This window comes from Saccopteryx leptura, chromosome 6 (genome assembly GCF_036850995.1).
Source record: "Saccopteryx leptura isolate mSacLep1 chromosome 6, mSacLep1_pri_phased_curated, whole genome shotgun sequence".
Classification (NCBI taxonomy): Eukaryota; Metazoa; Chordata; class Mammalia; order Chiroptera; family Emballonuridae; genus Saccopteryx; species Saccopteryx leptura.
In genome coordinates, this window is record NC_089508.1 from 33,166,863 (window position 1) to 33,189,557 (window position 22,695).

The following is a 22,695-nucleotide window of genomic DNA, read 5'->3' on the forward strand; positions in this document are numbered from 1 at the left end:
CCCATGATGCAAATGTTGAAGTCCCAGAGGTCCTTAAACTATACTTATTTTGGGTTTGTTTGGGTTCTTTTCTGTTCTGATTGGGTGTTTTCTGCTTCCTTATCTTCCATATTGCTAGTATCAGCCACCTCCTGTGCCCTGCCCAGGGCCACCCAGCATGAGCTACAGAGTGATCTGCAGACAGTGCTGGGCTTGGAGATGCCCGAGAGAAGACACACTGCAAACCAAGGCCAGGGGCTGCCAGTGCCAGGCCTGGACCACTTAGCAAAGATACAGGGCACACTGACTCCAGATGCTGCTTGTTTGGAGTTAGTGAATCTTTGACAAATTTTAGAAAAGTTCAAAACATAAGCCAGAACAGGCCCTTTATACGGAAAAGCCACTGGAAATAGTGATTCTCAGGGACTCAGCAGGGCTGGGCATTCAGTGTTAGCCAGGTTCATGGGGACACAGATATGGACTCACCTGCTGGCTCTGTTGCAGAAGGCCCTAGGCAAAGGAACAATGGACCTCTATTGGGGTCAAAGCTGCCCCTCCAACTCTTGCCCCGACACAGACAACTCAGTTCCTCCTCATATGTCCCTGGCACCTTTCAAGCTGCCGCCCCAGTGCTGGAGCTCAGAGGGGCTGAGTCCAAGTAAGGAGGGATAGCCCTCCATCTCACTCAGTCACCATCCCCACTGCTTTTCACGGCCAGAGGTTATGGAGACTTCTCTTCCTGGCACTGGAACTCTGTACTGGGGAGCCTGGTTTGGTAGGTATGGGACTGCCCCCCTGGGGGAAACTCCACAGCCAAGATACCCCTCCGGGTTTTTAACCAACACACATGGGTGCGCGCCCAGCCCTTTGTGCACCTTCTGTTCAGCTAGACTTCAGGTGGGTCTGAAAGATGACTGTTCTGTAGTTCAGCTGTAATTCTGATGGGGTTGTGGGAGGAGGCAAGTACGACATTTACCTAGTCCGCCATCTTAACCAGAAGCCTTTCTTTTAATCTTATTTTAAAAGTGAAGGCACTGAACGCCAGAGTATTTATGAAACTTTTCCAATGATTCATGGTAGTAAGACGCTCTAGTATACATGTTTTATGACCTGCCTACCTACATGCTTCTAGAGATGTTATTTCACCCTGTTAAGGCGTAGCAACCATGATTGTTGCCATGTGATTCAACCCCCACATCCCCACCAAGTGGATGAAAGATACCAAACGACCTAAGGATCCACAATCTATGGATGGGTCAGTGCCCCGTTACTAAAAGCTGATCTGGACCCATCAGGTCCTCCCCTTCAACTATGCTAGCCAGTTATGGGTTATCCTTCACAGTCAAACTTTTCCTTTAAAACGTTAAGTGTTAGGAAATAAACCAGAAAGTCAAAAAGTTCTAAATGGTCAGAGTCTTGAGAACAAGTGGCAAAGTGTTAAGTTATATTTTTCAGCCCTCTGCTGCATGTAGTTTTGCAAATGCAGCCTTTCTTATTCAAGTCACAATGTTTGGGTTAGGGGTGCGGATCCTCCACATGGTCAACACCCATGAATAACACTGACTCTCCCCCCAACTTACTATTAATAGCCCACTGCTGACAAGAAGCCTTACCAGTAACATAGTCGATTAACGCATTTTGTTATGTTATATGTATTATATACAGCATTTTTACAATAAGGTAAGCTAGAGAAAAGAAACTGTTAAGAAAATCATGAGGAAGAGAAAATACATACACAATATTTGTTGAAAATCATCTGCATATAAGTAAACTTGTGCGGTTCAAAGCCATGTTGTGCTAAGGTCAATAGTATAGCCTAATTGGAAGTGTTATAGTTAAGAAACAATATGATAATTTTTCCCACAAACTCACTTGACTGCTTTATTAAATCTCAATATTTATGAGTCCAAAGGAAACAGGAAAAGGAGCCACTATTTGTTTAAAATGTGCCTGCTTGCAATTGGTTAACTTTAAAGCATTTGTATAGTATTGACACGGCCCCTTATTGTACTAGTAGGAGCCAAAGTCAACTATAGAAATGCATAAAAATATTTTTTTTCTCTTTAATTATTACCAATTAATAAATTCATTTATTCGATAAGTATATATATTTTTTGAGCACTGTGATCTCAGAATTGTGCTGGGTGCTAGGGATATAGTGATGAACAAGAGAGTTGTTTCTTGCCCTCATGGTATTTACATTGTAGCAGGAAAAACAGACATCAAACAAATAAATGTACAAATAATTACTTATTAGAGAAGCAAAAACTGCCATAAAAGGGACATAAGATATCTAACAGGAAGACCAGAGGATAAGAAATTCGCATAAAAAAAATCAATCTTACAGATAAATCTCACTCATTGTGGATAGAAAATTCTAAATAAAATATCAGCAAATGAAGCCAGCAGCACTTCAAAAGAATAATCACCATGACCAAATGGGGCTCATACTAGAAATGATGCAAGGGTAGTTCAATAGTAAGAAATCTGTTAACATAACTTACCATATTAGAACACTGAAAGAGAAAAATGGCATTATCACCTCTATACATAATGAAAAGCACCTGTGGTGGCACAATGGATAAAGCTTCAATCTAGAATGCTGAGATTGCCAGTTCAAAACCCCTGGCTTGCCTGGTCAAGGCACATATGGGAGTTGATGCTTCCTGCTCCTCCCCCCTTCTCTCTCTCTCTCTCTCTCTCTCTCTGTCTCCCCCTAAAATGAATAAAAACTAAAAATGAAATTCAGCATTCTTGATTAACATTCTTAATTACATAAACATATTTTCATTGACTACTAACTACATTCTAGACACTTTTTTTGTGACACAGAGAGACAGAGAGAGGGACAGATATGGACAGACAGGAAGGGAGAGAGATGAAAAGCATCAGTTCTTCGTTGTAGCTCCTTAGTTGTTCATTGATTGCTTTCTCATATGTGCCTTGACCGGGGAGAAGGGGAGGGTTCAATAGAAGGAGTGACCCCTTGCTCAAGCCAGCAACTTTGGGTGCAAGCCAGAGACCTTTGAGCTCAATCCAGCAACCATAGGGTCTATGATCCCATGCTTAAGCCAGCGACCCTGCACTCAAGCTGGTGACCTCGGGGTTTCAAACCTGGGTTCTCCACATCCCAGTTGGATGCTCTATCCACTGCCCCACCACCTAGTTAGGCTAAACATTTCTTTTGCTGCATGACTTTAGCTTCATTTTCACCAGCTTTATAATTGTATCTTTAGATGCTTTTTAATTTAAATAATTTTTTATTTTTCAATTAAAGTTGACATACAATATTATATTAGTTTCAGATGTACAACCCAGTGATCAGACATCATATAACTTAGTGATCACCTTAATAAATCTAGAACCCATCTGACACCATATGTAGTTATTTAAATATTACTGCCTACATTCTCTATGCTGTACTTTACTGTAGTACATGATTATTCTGTAAAAACCAATTTGTACTTCTTAATCCTTCCACCTTTTACATGCAACCATCAAAATGTTCTCACTATCTATGAGTCTGTTTCTGCTCTGATTATTTCTTTGTTTTTTAGATTCCACATATAAGTGAAATCAGTCACACTTTTCTAAGCATTTTATGAGTTCTAACTGCTCTAATACTTTCAAAAGACTTATGAGGCAATAATATTATGGTCTGATCATACAAAGCCTATATAGGTCTTGCTAAAGATTTTGGGTGGCACCCTAAGAACAATGGGAAACCACTAAAAGAGTTCAACAGAAGCATGATGTGATCAGATCTGTATTTTGAAAAGATCACGCTGCCTATATGAGGGTATAAGAGCAGAGACAGGTCAGCCAATTAGGAAGCTATTGGAGTAGTCTCAGTGATTAACAAAAATATTAGAGCTGCCAAGTTAAGAAATTGGACAAGTATTGAGAAATTAAACTTGGGGAGAGCTGGAAAGAGTCACTGCATGGAAAAAGAATATATGTAAAGCTAAGGTGACCAATCGTCCTCCTTTAGGGAGGACAGTCCTTCATTTGTAAGTTCCGTCCTCCCTCGAAAAGTGCCCTCCTACATGTCCTCCTTTTTGATCTTGAAAGACTAATCTGTAAATGCCCATAATCAATCAATGCACATTTGATCTATTGTGTGTGATGTGACGTATTTATATTTGACATGATGATTCATCAAGGATCAGTACATTGTGGCGAGACACAATTATGAGACGCATGCACTCTGTACGGGAGACCTTGAGAGAGCACACGATATTCCAAATACGTATAACTTTATTTACAAGTATTTTCCAGAAATTCGATTTTAAAGTGGAAATCTAACCTCAAACCATATCTATTAATAACGCATTTTGATTAAATAGTTCCATAAAACAGACATTTTTAAATTAGAAAATGATAAATACACCTGAATATCACTTCAAATTAGTGGTTTTGTTTGTTATTTAGTTTTACTAAATGAATAATTTTCTCTTATAATTATTATTAAAATTAATAGGCATATAAGCATAATTATAATATAAAATATTACAAATGTTTTATTATGCATTTATCATATTATAGTGTATTACTGTTGCAATAAATAAAATGTCTCTTTTATTTACGATATTGATTTCTTCAATTTATTTTTGTCCTCCTTTTCATTGTAAAAAAGTTGGCCACCTTAGTAAAGAGATATTTACAGATGAATTGGGGGGGGGGGGGCAATTATAGCCAAAAAGACCAATTTGGAAATTATTGCAAGAGAGAAGTGAAACAGTCTACAGCCATACCACCCTGAACGCGCCCGATCTCGTCTGATCTCGGAAGCTAAGCAGGGTCGGGCCTGGTTAGTACTTGGATGGGAGAAGTGAAACAAGGTAGTGAAAATCTGAAATAAGATGATGGCAGAAGAAATGGAAAGAAAGGCAGAGCTGTAAGAGATTCCGCATCAGGAGAAGATCCACAGAGCTCAGTAAACACCTGCACCATGGTTACAGACAGGCTGGTTGCCTTCACACACTGTGAGCTTCTTTGTGCCCAAGCATGTCTTACGTTTCTTTTTATTGCAGCAACCAACACAAATCAGGTACATGGTAGTCTCACAACTCACATAGATGAAAGAAAGGATTGACAAGATAATGACAGTAACAGAGATGTGGTTTTTCAAAAAATTTAATGTATTACTTTTAGAGAGAAAGGAAAAGAAGTGAGAGAGAAAGAGAAACATCATTTTATTTTTTCACTTATTTATCCATTCTTATATGTGCTCTGCCTGGGTATTGAACCCGTGACTTTGGCATAATAGGATAATGCTCTAACCAACTGAGCTCCCTGGCCAGGGCCAGAGATTGTTTTTGGAATTACATTCAGAGTGTATGGCTCTTCTTTTTTTTTTGGGGGGGGGGGCGGGGGGAGTGGAGGGTTCTTTTAAATATTCTGTTTGGGAACTATCACAGATTTGAAGAGACTAAGACAACACGGCAACTAAAAGCAGTATGGGATCCTGGATTGTGTCCTGAAGCAGAAAGAGCGCATTAGGCGGGCAATCCTAGAGAAACTTAAATAATGTCTATGGATTAACAAATAGGATTTTATTGGTGTTAACTTCCTCATTTTGATAACTGGACCATGCTTAAGTCAGATGTGACATTAGGGGAAGCTGGGCGAAGGATAGAACTCGATGCTATCTTTATAACTTTTGTGTAAGTCTCTCAATAATTTCAAAATAAAAAGTTAAAAAATAAGTAAGTATGCTCACGGATGGCAAATCTTTATTTTTTTTAAGCATAAAACTGGTTTTCAAAACAAACAAGAAAAGAAAAATTAGTGCAGAACAAAGGCTGGTGAAAAGGTCAATAATCTGTGTGGGTAATGGATTTCTTTGCGGGGGAGGGGTTGATTTAAAAAACCTGGTGTGACTTTAAGTAAATATGAGACTGTTTTCTTTTACAGTTCATAAACGGCTTCTAAAGGCAATTCAAAAGGACGAGTTCTAAAAATATTTTTTGCAGTGACAGCATCGTTGGATTAGTGTAAAGAGTGGCTATGTTGAAGAATAGCACTCATTTAAACAGTGTACCTTAAGGTATATTTATTTTAAAAAATCACTCTTCATTACCTTATGGTCACACCTCAGCGTGTTAAAGCAGTTTCTGTGCACTCAGTAAGTAAACGAAAAGTTAATTGAATGCAATAATTTATCATGTTTCCTGCTTTCTGATGCAAGAGTCTGGGTGACTTTTTAATCTCTTCTGTTATGGAAGACTTTCTCATTTTGCCTTTTTGACAGTGTGAGCAAACTTACTACTCTTTACCATAAATTTGCTATTCTTTGGGGAGAAAAGGAAAATACAAAGAAAAACAGAGGGACAGAAAGAGAGCTGCCTACAGGCAATGTGACACTCGCAAACCTCTGTTGGTCTAACAGTGTATTCTGTCTAGATCAATATTAAGCATCCACTGGACATAGTCACCAATCTGTTGATCATCAGAGCTGCAACATTTTATTGAGAATGCTTAACCCAGATCTTATCCCTCAGTCAGTAAGCTCCGCTATCCATTCACTGGAATTTGTGTTGGAAGGGCTTTGAGCCATATAAAGTAAAAGAAAGTAAAAGAAAATATATAATATTATATAAATATTTATAAACAATTACCCAAATAGGCACTATGCCCAAGTCTATAACAAAACAGAAGCATTTTATTTCTTTATTTCCCTAATGAAGCAACATGGTATATGATACAGATCTACACCTTAGAATCAATGTCCTAATTTCTCTTCCTTTTTGCCACTTAATTTGCCTATATTTTGCCTGTCTTGCTTATAAAACAGATGTAATAACATTGTTACCTTCCAGGGGGCTTATGTAAATTAATGAATATGGCTGTAAAACATTTTGCTCACATGAAGTGTTACATAAATACTTACTAATTCCTTGAATGTGCTCATTATATTGCCCACTTTGAACCTTAATATTTGCTTATAACTCTATACTTCAGATTTCCCCAAGGAAGAAACTCCAACTTTACTTGCCTGTGGCTTTATAGACACTTCTTTATATAAGCCAAGTCCAATTCAACAGGACACAGAACCAGAAACAAACACAACTAACCAAAACCAAGCAGTATTCACAAATGCTCGAAGCTGGTGAATGCACAAAATGTGCCTCAGTAATAGTTGATCACATTCACTCAGCAATTCCAGTTAGGGACTGTGACAGCAATGTAATGACTTACAGAGTTACTTATAAAAACTTAAAGGCTCATATTATAATCTCATGACTCTCAAATCCTCTGCTTAAAAGGAAGACCATATTTTCTCACTATTCAAAGGGCAGAATCCTATGAAAACTAAAAGGAAATCTTATATCTGAACAAGAGTTGAATAATTTAGCCTCTGTTGCTCCAGTTTTATATATTTTCTTGGTGGATCACTTTAAATCACTGTTCTTGATACTCATGCTTTACTTAGCAGGTCTGAAACAATCACCCATTTGACAACACAGTGTCAGATTAAAAATTGCTAAGATGATTAAAAGAGATGGTATATTATCTGTTATGTACAGTATCTGTTATGCACATTTCTGTTATGTACTAAGCACACAATACCTAGTCCTTGTTAAAATGATATATAATTAATAATAATTAACTGACATATTAATTGGTGTCCAATAAAAATGATGTTGTGGAAGATGTAGGGAAGTAAGACTATTTCTACCTGTACATTAATCCCATGACAATGAAATACAGTTAATAAATATTTAGCCCATATTTTGATAAGAAACTCATTACAATGAGAGTAACAAGACTACAAAAACAAATACTCTTGTTATAACAATTTTAATTTTAATCTATTATAAAATATGTATAACACAAAACCCACCATATATAACTGCATAAATTAAATGACAAAATGCTATGTACAGTCCTCATAAGCTTCAACTGAAAGAATGCCTATCACACTAAGAAGGTCTATAAGAAAAATAACTTGTCATTCAATTGCATTACACTAAGATTGCATAACTGAAAGATTAACATTGTGGCAAGTTGGTATGCAATCTATATAAATGGGTCAATATTAAACAAACGGTTGTCCATATTGTAACAGAAAGTAATACAACTCCACCTATGAGAGTCTAATATAAAACTATATATATATATGTATCTATATATATATAAAATTTGGTGCAAAGTGTGTTGTTCAATGAGTCTGGCGGCTCTACCACGACTCAGGATTGGATGGCAGTCACTAAAAATGATTACATGTATTTATGATAAAATAGTAAAATGAGCATGGGTCCACAACCCCTAGGGCATCAGTGAGTTCACACAGGAGGAAAAAATATATATACATGTGCTGAATGTGAGAAAACTCTCACCAAAAAATTAAGACTTCTTTATACCAAAAAAATACTTCCAGAGAAACTCTACGTACTGAATATTGGTGAGGCTTCAGACAGAAGTCAGAGCTGATTACTAATGAAGACTCATACTACAGAGACGTCTCGCAGATATAGTATCTGTAGGAAATCCTTTGCTAGGAAATCACCTCTTCAATTGCACTATTTAATTCACACAGGAGAAACTCAAACCCACAGAGGAACTAATTGTGAGGAGGCCTTCACCAGCAGGTCAAACATGAAGAAGCCTCAGCATGTTCACACTTACAGCCTATTGACACAGTGATTGTGCAAAGGGCTCCCACCAGTCACCCTGACAGCCAGACATCAGTTCTGGTGTGCATCAGAGCAGTCACACACCAGAGGAAAACCATTTGGTTTTTTAAAGTGATAAAACTTCTAATAGGAATCAGATCTAATTGTAAAGAGGGGGCTCCATATTGCAGAAATCCATATGAATGTATTATATGCAAGGAGCCTTCAACAGAGTGAGAACTCATTCCCAAGAGAAATCTAACAATGCCCACTAAAGGAATTTGACCCTACTTGCACCAGTCTCCGGAGTATGACACCTTTCTGTTGACAGTTCAAAAAGTTAGGAAGAGTCTTCCTATAGAACAGTGATTTTCAACTATTTTCATCTCATGGAACATATGAACTATTAAAATTCTGTGGCACACCAAAAATATATATTTTTTGTGATCTGATAAAAAAATAGGTATAATTTTGATTCATCCACATCAGACGGCTATTGTTGTGTTGGCTGTTTTCATTTTTTTTATTTGACAATCTAAGGGAAAAGAGGTCAGTGCCCCTGACTAAATAGTAAGGGATTGCATGTTTTAAAATTTCTAGCAGCACACTGGATGAAAAATCGCTGCTGTATAAGGTAATAAAATATGCATTTCTTTAAGTATTATGAGGTTATTATTATTGGCAAGTTGTACTTCTTCATCTATGAACTACTTGTTCAAAACTCTTACCTATTTTTCTTATGGGTTTTCTTTAATTGATTTGTACAATTCTTATTATGGATATTAGCCACTCATTTGTTATGCATTGCCAAATTTTATTTCAGCTTCCATTATAGAATCATTTACAATAGGTACGGTATTGATTAATCTAAGCTACAAATAATACTATTCCTCCAAGAAAGCTAAAAATAATAGTATTTTTAGCTACAAATAATACTATTAATCTAAGCTACAAATAATACTATTCCTCCAAGAAAGCTAAAAAGTAGCTAATGCAAATTCTTGTGAGAATTAATAAAATCTGTAAATCAATGGAATATATTTTAAACCTCAGTATGCTATTCTACCCAACAGGCTCTATAAAAGATTTTCAGGCAAAAATTAGACATCATTGGTCAAAATCTCATGTCAGTGCAAAGACTTTTAGGACAGCCAATCTTAAAAGCAAATCTTTGCAATTGAAGAAAAATATTGCCTAATTAATTATATAAGGTAAATAGTCTCTCCATGTAGCCAGTTTATTGAGTAAGTAAAGAAAAAAGCGATGATGGCATGCCCACTAAACATGCACTGTATTCTTAATACCTTTTTATTGACGTCTCACTTCCTGAGTGTTAACTGCACTGGCTTCCCAAGCGTCTGGCAGGTATCGCCTGGGATAACCAAGGAGGACCATCTCCTGGAGCTACGAGCCCGGGGAGCTGCCACCCGTTTCCCCTCTGAACAGAGCTCAGCAGAACCAGCTGGGACACAGCTGCAGCCCAGCTGTCAGCTTTGATTTTTCTGTGGCCGCACTAAAAACAGTCACTCCAGCTTGATCACATGATAATTAAATCTGAATTACTACGGCAAAGAGTTGAAACGTTAAAATTTTTAATTTGCCAAGAACACAGAAAGACTATCGGCATAAAGAATTGTTTGTGGCTAGGTCATCATATACCCTTATGCACATTTTGTCACCTCATTTAAGGTCAGGTAGACAAAAGGGCTGATTACAGTTTGTGAAGGGGATAAATATATTATGTTGTCCAAATAAAGAAGAGAAATATATTACTAAGGCCTATTATTGACATAAATGCCATTAAGAGCAAGTAATCATCATATCAACACTCAGAAAAACACTTTCCTCACCACAACTCACCAGACCATAAGATCTCCAACAGCAGGGAACACAGCGTAGCAGTTTTTCTGACATCAGTCCTTCCATAGTGACTAGCATATTAACAGGTACTCAATAAATGTTTTCTGAAGGAGAGAGAAGGCTGGAGCAGAATACACAAGTAAGTTATACAATAGTCAAATCTCTAACTAGATGACAATAGGACAAGTCTGCTGATACAATTCTTCTATGTGATGTAGGAGAAATAAGAAGTAGAATGTCCTAATTTCCATAGATTCTAGCCCTTCTAGCCATGACTCTCACAGAATGAGTGCTTAAGAACTGCCTGATTGTACAGAGGAATATTTTTGGTCTCTACTCTGGATCTTAACCAGCAGGAAAAGGAAAAAGACACTCAGAGGAGTTAACCAGAATCACTTCCAGAAGTGAGGAGCAAATGTTTTCACCAACAAAATCACTGTTAAATTCACAGCTTACTTTCCGTAGTAAGGTGACCAATCGTCGGAGGACAGTCCTTCTTTTGTAAGTTCCATCCTCCTTCGAAAAGTGTCCTCCTACATGTCCTCCTTTTTGATATTGGAAGACTAATCTGTAAATGTCCATGTTGAATTGACGCAGAGTCGATCCATTGCGTGTGATGTGATGTATTTGTATATAATGAGTACTTTTTTCTTACAATTATTATTAAAAATTAATAGGCATGTAAGCATAATTACAATATAAAATATTACAAATGTTTTCATTATGCATTTACCATATTATAGTATATTATTGTTGCAATGAATAAAATGTTTCTTTTATTTACAAGATTGTTTTCTTCATTTTATTTTTGTCCTCCTTTTCATTGTAAAAAAGTTGGTCACCTTATCAATAGTGACATGTGTGAATGGTATTTTAAAGATGGAGAACCTTGCTGGTCCCTCTGCCCTGGTGCCTGCCCCATTTACTCTGTGGAGTATAGGAGTTGTGATGTGATCAAAGAGAAGTCATTAGTTTATTCATATACAGTAGGTCCTCGAATAACCCTTAGTTCATTGTCTGCTGGATACCAGGGTTCTGGTGCTCCAGGAGCAGCGATCCTATCTACACTGTGGTAAGGTAGGGAGACAGGGAGGGAGAACGGTAGATGGCCACGTGATGAATCATGTGATTCCTTAATTTCAACCCAGGAAGTGGATGTATTTTGAATCAGAAGAAATAAAGGAGGTACTAAAGGGATAGCCAGCAAGATCTCAAAGGAAGGCAGTTGAGATTGGGCCTCAGCGAAGTATGGAAAACTGCTGTTAAAAAGGGTCAAAAATGTAAATGTTCAATGTAAGCAGGGGCTCCAGAGTGCAACGTTATACTCCTAACTTTGAATGCTAACTGAATTTCCTGTATGAGGTTATGCTGTGGATAGCTTATGTTTCAATAGTAAAATCCCAAAAGGCTTTTGAGAAAATTCCTTTAAAAGCATCTCCATGTGTAACGCGGCACCTGCCGCTGGAGGGCCCAGCAGAGATCCTACTATGAGCCACCATCTGGCAAGGAGGGTTGGAAAGACAGCAAAATGAAGCCTTTTGGCAGTAGCAGGCTTTAAAGTAAGATATAAGAACAAATGCCCAAACTATGAGCAATGAGGTCTTGGGGGGGGCAGGGAGGAGCATCACACAGGTAACATAACCAGGGTGCCCGTTAAGTACAAAGTACACTCACAAATCAAGACTCAACAAAGTTGTCAATACTTAACACCACAGGTGCCCATCTACTTTAAGCCCGGTTTGAGATGCAGCTGCTCCCCTCTTGCTAGTAGTCATTTCAGGAGACTCTGGTGGCACCTCTGGCCACCTTTGGTATTTGGGCAGGAACAAAGAGGTTCTGGGTAAAGGAAGTGGTTTGGTGAACATTACTGGATTCGCCGTTTAACCAAAACCAAAGTATGTACTTTAGAATGGCATTGTTGTGGGATTGTGGTATATTTACTTCTCAGAAAAGAAAGAACTGCCGCACATTTGAGATGAGAAGGGAAGTCTTGAAAGCAGACACCTACTTGCCAAGAGCAAATAATAATTTAAGATGGATGAACTGCGGAGGCGTGCAACAGCACGAGCCTGGGAGCGCTTTCGTGTATGTAAATACGCTCGCCTCCTAAGCCACCGATATCCTGTTTCTGAAAACCTATTCCTAGCCTCTATTCTCCTCTCGCAGAACCCAATCAGTGTCTGACAGCTCTTTCCCAAACAGCTGTCTTTCATTTAATTTCATTTAGTGTGCAAACCGTTTCATGTTGCATGCACAAGCACATTGTGAAGAATTCATTTTCTCTAGTTTCCTGGCGACGATAAAAGAATTTAATAATAAAAAAAAAAGTTGAACTTTGGCCTGAAATGTTGCTGTCCTGCTGAAATGGTGAATTATACAAGTGGCAGTGATCCAAAGGTTATTTGGTCCACCCCCTACCATGCAAAAAGAGCCTAAATGGATCCTTTCATGTAATTATCTTACTTGTCCTTTTAAAATCTCGTAAGAAAAATTCTACATTCTCACTAAATAAATTTGGTCCAGACCTTGATAATTTGAAAAACAAACTTCTCTGGGGATAAATGCAGGGGTGGGGGGAGGATGCAGAATGCACAAACTGGAACAAGTCAGAAGACAGAATTAAAGAACAAATACAACCCTAGAATGCATATACAAGAGAATATCGGGAAAGACGTTTGTAAAGGAAGCTGTATTCTTGAAGGAGAGAGAAACGCACAGTTTAGAACAGGGGCTTTAGAATTTCAAAGCCATGGATTCAAATTCTACCAGTGCTAGTCTATGATATACTTCTCTTATCTCCAAAATGAGTATTAATATTTATTGAGCTCTTACTATATTTCAGGCATTATTCTAAGTGCTTTACATGTATTAACTTAGGGAAATGCTTGTATCACAGAGTTGTATAGATCAAATAAAACAATGTCTTAAAGTGCTTAGCATACTTCCTATGTTTAATAAATGGTAATAATTATTATTCCTACTTTTGCTCATGAAAACCTAAATTGACCATAAATAAGACTTTGGCACCCAAAGACATAATAAAATAAAATAAAATAAAATAAAACAGTCCTGACCTGTGGTGGCGCAGTGAATAGAATTTCAACATGGAACACTAAGGTCACCAGTTTGAAGCCCTGGGCTTGCCCGGTCAAGGCACATACAACAATGTGAACAACTAAAGCAGAGGTCAGGAAACTTTTTGGTTGAGAGAGCCATGAATGCCATATATTTTAAAATGTAATTCCATGAGAACCATACAACGACCCATGTACGTTACACATTATCCAATAAAAATTTGGTGTTGTCCCAGAGGACAGCTGTGATTGGCTCCAGCCACCCGCAACCATGAACATGAGCAGTAGGAAATGAATGGATTGTAATACATGAGAATATTTTATATTTTTAACGTTATTATTATTTTTTATTAAAGATTTGTCTGCGAGCCAGATGCTGCCATCAAAAGAGCCATATCTGGCTCGTGAGCCATAGGTTCCCGACCCCTGAACTAAAGTAAAGAAACTATGAGTTGATACTTCTTGTTCTCCCTGCCTCTCTCTCTCTCCTTTCTCTGTAAAATCAATAAATAAAATCTTTAAAAAAAAATTAACAAGACATGCCACTCTGTTCCCCCCCACACACCTCCCTTCCATCCAGTGTAGAAAACAGCCTTGAGATAAACATGAGAAAGGAAGGAAATTCAGTTTTGTCCTTTCACCTAAGCGATAATGGTCAGAAGAGAGAATCATGGAGTAGTGTGAATGCCTTCCAATTTCTTGAGCACAGTTCAGAGTGTTCTCATCCTCCACTTATTTTCAGCCCGCCCCCCATGTTCGCTGTACCATCCTCTCAGTTTCTAACCTATCAGGGGATCTCAAACGCTGAGGGCACCTCAAAGCACAGGCCCGCTCTCCCTCCGCGCAGCCTTGCCCCATCGTACACTGTCGCCTTTCGCAGAAGACACCGCAAACTTCATTTCCTGTATCTCAGTCGCTCCTGAACAGAACAGACCTTGGGAACGGCAGCTGCCTAGTTATGAACTTCAGCAGGAATTAGGCTTTCCGGGCTATAATACTTAAGTCTCAGCATCTCTCCGGGTAATAAAACCAGACTTCTATGGACAGTTCAAGCACAACTTACACTTAAGGGTAACTATGAAGCCACTTGTCCAAAGATTTTTCCCCAATTTGAAGGAGAAATGTTTAGTGTAAAATAATGAAGAATGATTTGCTTCAGGTTGAATATATCCAACATCTACCTCATATGATATTAGGGAAAAATGAAAGAGAAAACTGAATTACCCTTTCAAAGTAAATCAATTTAAAATTTTTTAAAGAACAATTTTCCTGACGGTGAAAAACAGAAACTCTGGAATGAGTTATCTAAGAGGTTTTTTAAAATTAAGACTGTTCATTTCCTAAAATGGTTTTAGCTAAAGCATTTTGTTAGGGAGAAGAAGGTGAATGCTATCTCAAGATTCCATTTAATTCCCAGACGGGGTAATAATTAAAATATGTTTCTAGCATAAAAACTTCTGTTTTAGAATCTCAGGTGAACAAAGAGTCACCTTACAAGTTGAATAATCTATTCTCACTTAAGTAAGATGGAGCACTTATTAATCTAGGTTCAAAACTGCTTTGAAGATGTGGCACATATACACCATGGTATACTACTCAGCCATAAGAAATGATTACATCGGATCACTTACAACAAAATGGTGGGATCTTGATAACATTATACGGAGTGAAATAAGTAAATCAGAAAAAAACAAGAACTGCAGGATTCCACACATTGGTGGGACATAAAAACGAGACTAAGAGACACGGACAAGAGTGTGGTGGTTACGGGGGGGGGCAGGGGGAGGGAGAGGGAGAGGGGGAGGGGGAGGGGCACAAAGAAAACTAGATAGAAGGTGATGGAGGACAATCTGACTTTGGGTGATGGGTATGCAACATAACTGAATGACAAGATAACCTGGACATGTTTTCTTTGAATTTATGTACCCTGATTTATTGATATCACCCCATTAAAATTAATAAAAATTTATTTATTAAAAAAAAACTGCTTTGAAAAATAGAAAAAAAAATTTTTTTAAATATGCCAACCTCCAAGGGGGCCACGGAAAGCAACAGTAGGGTCAGTCAGGGGAACAGGGGAGGTAACTTTGGAGGTTGCTATCACTTGAATGGGGCAGAAGGACTAAGAGGCAAAGAGGAAAAGTTGCTGGTGAACAGGACCAATGCATACAAGAGTTGATTAAAATGAACACTGCAGACGTGGGTGGAAACAAGCCGATTTGGAGAATCCTCTCCATGTACGTCAATGACTTGGCAGGCAATGGCTCCAGGGATACTCGGCAGTCAATTTGACAAGAAACTAAAACATAATCTCCTTTAAAAAGGAAAACCAGAAGTGAAACTGGTGATGCCAGTGCCTCGTGTTATCAACTACTGCCGCCCACCGCTTCCTGTCCAGCACAGGCTGCCATCACTAGCAAGAAAGCCTGGGCCAGATACCACATTCAGAACCATGTCTCCCTGCTGTCTACACTCCAAGCCCCAAATCACTAGTTTCTTCATCCAATCACCCTGGCTAAGAAGGAATTTTGTCTAGCAACTCAGCAGAAGATCCCCAGGCACACCCTGGGAAAATGCAGTGGAAATATCAATAGAAAAGAACTGTCCCCCAGCAAAAGATTTTTATCTTCTCTTCCTACCAAGCTCCTTATTTCTCTCAGAAAATTTTGCTTCCTGTTATATAATGCTCTGGGTAGGGCACTCACACTTCTTACCAGCACCGTGCCAGGACATCCAAGAAATAAAACCTACTTCAAGTCCATGTTTACAAATAAAAAGAGACATGTACGAATTGATACCATGACTGGGCTCACAGCCACATTATAAATGTCTTCTTCAACCTGCCTGCATTTTATCGAGCCATGAATCATTTTTACATTGCCCCACCACCACCACCACTGCCCAAAGACTCTGTGGTCTGGCCAGGGAACATTTCAAATGTGTGACTATCAAGTGCCATGGTCACACACACACACAAAAGCAGTTTCTAAATCAAATTCACACTCTTGAAAATAAACACGTTTCCATGTGATGTAATCATAACAATAAGCCACTCTTGGTTTGAAAATTAATATAACCTTAAGGTTTTTAAGAAAGGGATCAAGAAAACATAAACAGAACGACATCATTTAATTCTGTAGTAGTGTTGCCTGTATGTAATAAGGTTAGTGGTGTAAAGTAGGCCAGTAGACAAACAGAGAAAAATAAAAAAGATTAAAGGTCCTCAAGAATAAGTCTAGATTCCACTGGACTCAAACTGAAATAAATCAAAACACACACAATTCATTTGAATCCAAACCCCCAAAACCAAAGTAATAGACTTTAAAAAAACACACATAACAGTTTTATTGAGAAATGATTCACATACCATAAAATTCACTCTCTCAAAGTATGCCATTTGGTATTTTTTAGTATATTCACAGAGCTGTGCAACCACCATCAATACCTTCGTCCAGAATGTTTTCATTGCCCCCAAAAGAAAGTCATTAGTAGTCACTCCCCATATTTCCCTCGATGTAGAACCTGGCAACCACTAATCTATTTACGGTCTCCATGAATTTGCTTATTCTGGACACTTCATACAAACAGAATCATACAATATAAAGCTGTTTGTGACTACATTTAACATAATGTTCAACCATGTTGCAGCATGTATCAATACTTTATTTCTTTTCATTGCCAAATACTATGCCATTGTATGAATATACCACCTCATTTGTTTATGCATTCATCAGTTGATAGACACTTGGGTTGTACTCACTTTGGGACTATTATGAATAATGTTGCCATAAATATTAGAGGTTGGAAGTTTTTGTCTGGACATGCTTCCAATTCTCATAGGTAAATACCTAGGTGTAGAATTGCTGTGTCGTATGCTAACTCTATGTTTAACTTTTTGAGAAATGCCAAACAGTTTTCTAAAGTGCCTACATCACTTTCCATTCCCACTATGTATGAGAATTTCAATGTTCCCGTACCTCACCAACACCTATTACAGTCTATTTTTTTGTTACAGCCATCCTAGTGGTGCAAAGTGATGTCATGGTTCTGGTTTGTATTTCACCAATGACTGAATCTGTTCAGCATCTTTTCATGTTCAACATCTTTTCCATTGATCATTTGTATGTCTTCTTTAGACAAATGTCTATTCAGGCCCTGGCCGGTTGGCCCAGTGGTAGAGCGTCGGACTGGCATGCAGAAGTCCCGGGTTCGATTCCCGGCCAGGGCACACAGGAGAGGCGCCCATCTGCTTCTCCACCCCCCCTCCTTCCTCTCTGTCTCTCTCTTCCCCTCCCACAGCCGAGGCTCCATTGGAGCAAGGATGGCCCGGGCACTGGGGATGGCTCCATGGCCTCTGCCTCAGGCGCTAGAGTGGCTCTGGTCACAACAGAGCGACGCCCCAGATGGGCAGAGCGTCGCCCCAGATGGGCAGAGCATCGCCCCCTGGTGGGCGTGCCGGGTGGATCCCAGTCGGGCGCATGCGGGAGTCTGTCTGTCTCTCCCCGTTTCCAGCTTCAGAAAAATACAAAAAAAAAAAAAAAGTCTATTCAAATATTCTATCTGTTTTTATTTGGGTTATTTATATTTTTATTACTGTATTCTAAGAGTTATGTTTTGTGAATACTAGATCCTTATAAGATATAACATTTGCAATTATTTTCACTCATTCTGTGGGTTGTCTTTTCACTTTTTTGATGATATACTTTCAACCACAAAAGCTTTTAATTTTGATGAAATTTAATTTTTTTTACTTTGGTTGCTTGTGCTTTTGGTGTTAAACCTAAGAAACCACTGCTTAATCCAAGATCATGAAGATTTACACCAATGTTTTCTTCTAAGAATTTTACAACTTATATTTAAGTGTCAAATCCATTGGGTATGTGGTGTGAAGTAGCAGTTCAACTTGCCTCTTTTGCATGTGGCTGTCCAGTTGCCCCAGTATTATTTATTAAAGAGACTATTCTTTCCTCCACTTAACTATCTTAGAAACCTTGTGAAAACTCAATTAACCATCAATAAAAGTTTAGCTCTAGACTCTCAATTCCAATCCATTGATCTGTATTTCTATCCTATACCAGCACCCACTAGCTGGATTACCATAGCTCTGTACAAAGTTTTGAAATTGCAAAGTGTGAGCCCTTCAACTCTGTTCTTCTTGTTAAGGTTATCTTGGTTATTCTGGACTTCAATGCATTTTAGGGTCAGCTGTCATTTCGATAGGGATTGTATTGAATCTATAGATCAATTTAGTGAATATTTTCATTTTAACTATATTGTCTTCTGATCATGAACATGAGAAATCTTCCGTTTATTTGCGCTTCTTTAATTTTTTCAACATTTTATAGTTTTTGATGTACAAGTACTGCAAATTTTTTAGTTAAATTTATTTCTAAATATTGTATTATTTTTGACGCTCAATGCATTAGGTTTTAGTGTCTCTTGTAGCTTTCTCAAAGCACCAAGGTTAAAAAGGAATAATTATATCCACAGTCAAGCATGTTTAGACCAATCCTGGGATGTTTATAAACACCTTTAATGAAAGACGAAATAGTACTGATTACCATGACGCAGTAGAATGGGCAGAATACAGATTGAATTAAATAAGACAGGCTCAAACTAAAACTTGGTCACTTACAGGCTACAGAATACTGAAAAATGTTTTCCTTTTCTGGCCTCCGCTGTTTCATTCATAAAACTGAGGCAATATCTACCTTGTACAATTTTATATAAATTAGAAACAATATATGAAACATATCTTCTTTCTTTTTTTTTTTTTTTTTTTCATTTTTCTGAAGCTGGAAACGGGGAGAGACAGTCAGACAGACTCCCGCATGCGCCCGACCGGGATCCACCCGGCACGCCCACCATGGGGCGACGCTCTGCCCACCAGGGGGCGATGCTCTGCCCATCCTGGGCGTCGCCATATTGCGACCAGAGCCACTCTAGCGCCTGGGGCAGAGGCCACAGAGCCATCCCCAGCGCGCGGGCCATCTTTGCTCCAATGGAGCCTTGGCTGCGGGAGGGGAAGAGAGAGACAGAGAGGAAAGTGCGGCGGAGGGGTGGAGAAGCAAATGGGCGCTTCTCCTGTGTGCCCTGGCCGGGAATCGAACCCGGGTCCTCCGCACGCTAGGCCGACGCTCTACCGCTGAGCCAACCGGCCAGGGCTGAAACATAGCTTCTTAAGGGGTTTGTTTTATTCACTATCATATCTTTAGCCCCCAAATCAATGCCTGGGCAGAGAAAGTACTCAATAATACTTGCTAGATGAATTAATAAAATGTTTAACATAGTATCTAGCAAAATTAAGGGCTTAATAAATGACAATAATAGTTACCCCATCATCATTTTCATGAGATAATCAACATTAGCATAAATAACCTAGTACTCCAAAGAAGTAACAAGTAAACCAAATTATAGTGATACCATAACCTGAAAAGTACAAATAAAGTTAGCCACAGATAATGTAAATCTGATAAGAACAAATGAAAACTTTAACACCTCCAATGTGTCAGTTCCTTAATTTTTGCTTACTTGCTATTGTTTAATACGAGAAAGTCTAAAAAACATTGTTTCAGATATGGGGAAACATTTGAGGTTTGATAAAACAGGAAATAAAAAAAAACTTTCCATGTCCATATTACACTACTTATAAATAAATACATTAACAGTGCTAAGAACGTACTCAAAAAATTTTTTTCAAATAGAATGGAATGTTCCTAAGGTTCTCATTTTCTGTAAAGTTCATTTTTTCAAAAAGAAAGATAAATGAAAAAGATAAAAGATAAAGAAATCCACTAATACACCAGGCTAAAAACATCTAGTTTATGCATTCTCCCAGTTTCCCAAAACTTTACAGAAGCATCTATAAACACAGGAAAAAAGGACAAAAACTAATGCTGAAACCAAAATTCAAGTCCAGCTGCCATAGGCAGCCTCTAAAAACGCCTTCTGATGTTTCACCAGGCTGCTTTTTCATTTCCTGCAGTTTTATCTTCTAACAAGATTACGAGAGCGCTACTGTTTTACATTTAAGACTGGCAAGAAGACTGAGACACTCTAAACTTGGCACTCCTCATTACTAGTTGGTTTGAAAACCAATATTTTTCCACCTCTTTCATTCCCATTGCTGCAAATCAAAGAAAGATGATTCCAGAAACGGTCACAAATAGGATAAAGAAATAAAATCTTCAGAGGGCCAAATAAACAGAAGCTCTATAATCCTGTCCTTGACATTACTAAACCTCACTTCTATACTTCTAAAGCTACTTGTTTCATCCAACAGAAGTAGCTGCTCTCATTGATAGCCAAGATTTAAAAGACCTTTCTTGATACAATAAAAATAAAAGTTACCAATAATTTCAAATAATACTTTTAGGTTAAATGAAATATTTGGAGTCTGAAATTAAATTCCGAATGTTTTTATCCTGGTTATGCATTCTGTAATGATTTGAGTCTTCCTTTTCATCTTTTTGGGTTCTTTTCTTTTTTTTTACTTGTCTTTTTTTGTTATCTTTTTTAAAAATAATAAAACCAAATATTTTTTTCAACTTTTAAACAATGCCTAGCTATCCTCTTTCTCTTCAACAAGGCGTAGAGCAGCCTCCCCACCAGACATAGAGATGCAGGTCTTTGTGAAGACCCTGAGTGGCAATAAGATTCCCCTTAAGGTAGAGCCCAGTGACACCACTGAGGGTGTCAAAACTGAACTCCAGGACCAGGAGGGCATCCCGCCTGACCAACAGCGTCTGACTTCTGCGGGCAAACAACCGGAGGCTGGCCGCACTCTTTCAGACTGCACTACCCAGACAGAGTCCGCCCTGCACTCGGTGCCTGGTCTGCGGGGTGGTATCATCAAGCCCTCCCTCTGCCAGCTCGTCCAGAAGTACAACTGTGACAAGATGGTCTGCTGCAAGTGTTACGCCCCCCTGCACTGTCAACTGTCACCACAAGTGTGGACACACCAACAACCTATGCCCCAAGAGGAAGATTCAATAAAGCTCTTCTACTACCTCCTTGGGCCACAGGGAGGCCTTCTGCCTGAACCCCATGATCCTGGGTCCGGATAAAGTTTCCCCTTCATTGATGGGAGCAATAAACAAACAAACAAACAAACACTGCATAGACATAGTTATATATAGATAAGCTAACAAATAGTAAAAAATGAATGTAAAATTCTCCTGCTCTTACGCATGGACCCATATCCTTCCTCCCCAAAAGAAACCACTGTTAACTGTATCTTATTAACAATCTGAAACTTCCATGCATTGGCTAGTACAACCAATCATACATACACAAAAAAAAGTTCAATTCTATTACTGACAAATATAAACCATCTCCTTTATTACAACATAAAATGATGCATATATCTAATTTTTTTTAATTATCAGTGCATGCCTGCATAGTTATTAGAGAACCTAGGAGCTTGAAGCAACTTTGGAAAGTATTCACTAATCTCCTTGTTTTATAGTTCAGGAAACTGAAACTCAGTTCATTAGCTAACTCGTTCAAAGTTAACTACTAGAGCTATTCCTAACTCTCACTACTCTAGTATATGTTTTCTTCCTTGCATGATTTTAAAGATACTATTACTATCTCCTAATGAACTTTAGAACATCTTTCTCAAATAAAAAAAAATTAATTTCCTGAAGTTCAGTTTAAATGGAAGAAGATACAAATTGTTAAAGTCTCTCCTACTGTTTCACTCCTCTCACTCCATGGGGGGGCGGAGGGTTCATTTCGTTTCATCTGAAACAGCTCCTGTGCTCCCTGAGCAGACTCAACGGCCCTATGCACGATCTGTAGTCCTACATAAACAAGTAAAAATCAAGTGTAAACCTTATGAATTCAGCTAACTCCTGTGCAAGTACAGTAAGATGATGGATTTTATTTTCTCAGTTGAGCTCCTAACAATTCAGAGAGCTAACAAACCCCCAACATGTACCTTCAGCAGTAAACAAATAAGGATATCTCATTAAGAAGCTCACCAAAGTTCTTGGTTTCATCAGAGGTGAATGAAATCTATCATGGATTCCTTGTAACCCACTTACAGGAACCATGCGGGCCAATATTCACCCAATTGGTATGTGAGCAGAGACATGATGTCAGCAGTCCAGAGATAACCCTGTTCCAAAGCCACGGGGCTCACAGCAAAACTCGACCGTGAT

The 22,695-nt window shown here is 38.4% G+C and overlaps 1 protein-coding gene and 1 pseudogene across 5 annotated transcripts in view; one reads left to right on the top strand and one right to left on the bottom strand.

Moving 5' to 3' along the window:
• Positions 1-22,695, bottom strand: part of RAD51B (RAD51 paralog B) — a 603,012-nt gene that overhangs the window by 379,088 nt on the left and 201,229 nt on the right. The window lies entirely within an intron of this gene.
• LOC136376553 (ubiquitin-ribosomal protein eL40 fusion protein-like) lies at positions 21,151-21,526 on the top strand (annotated as a pseudogene).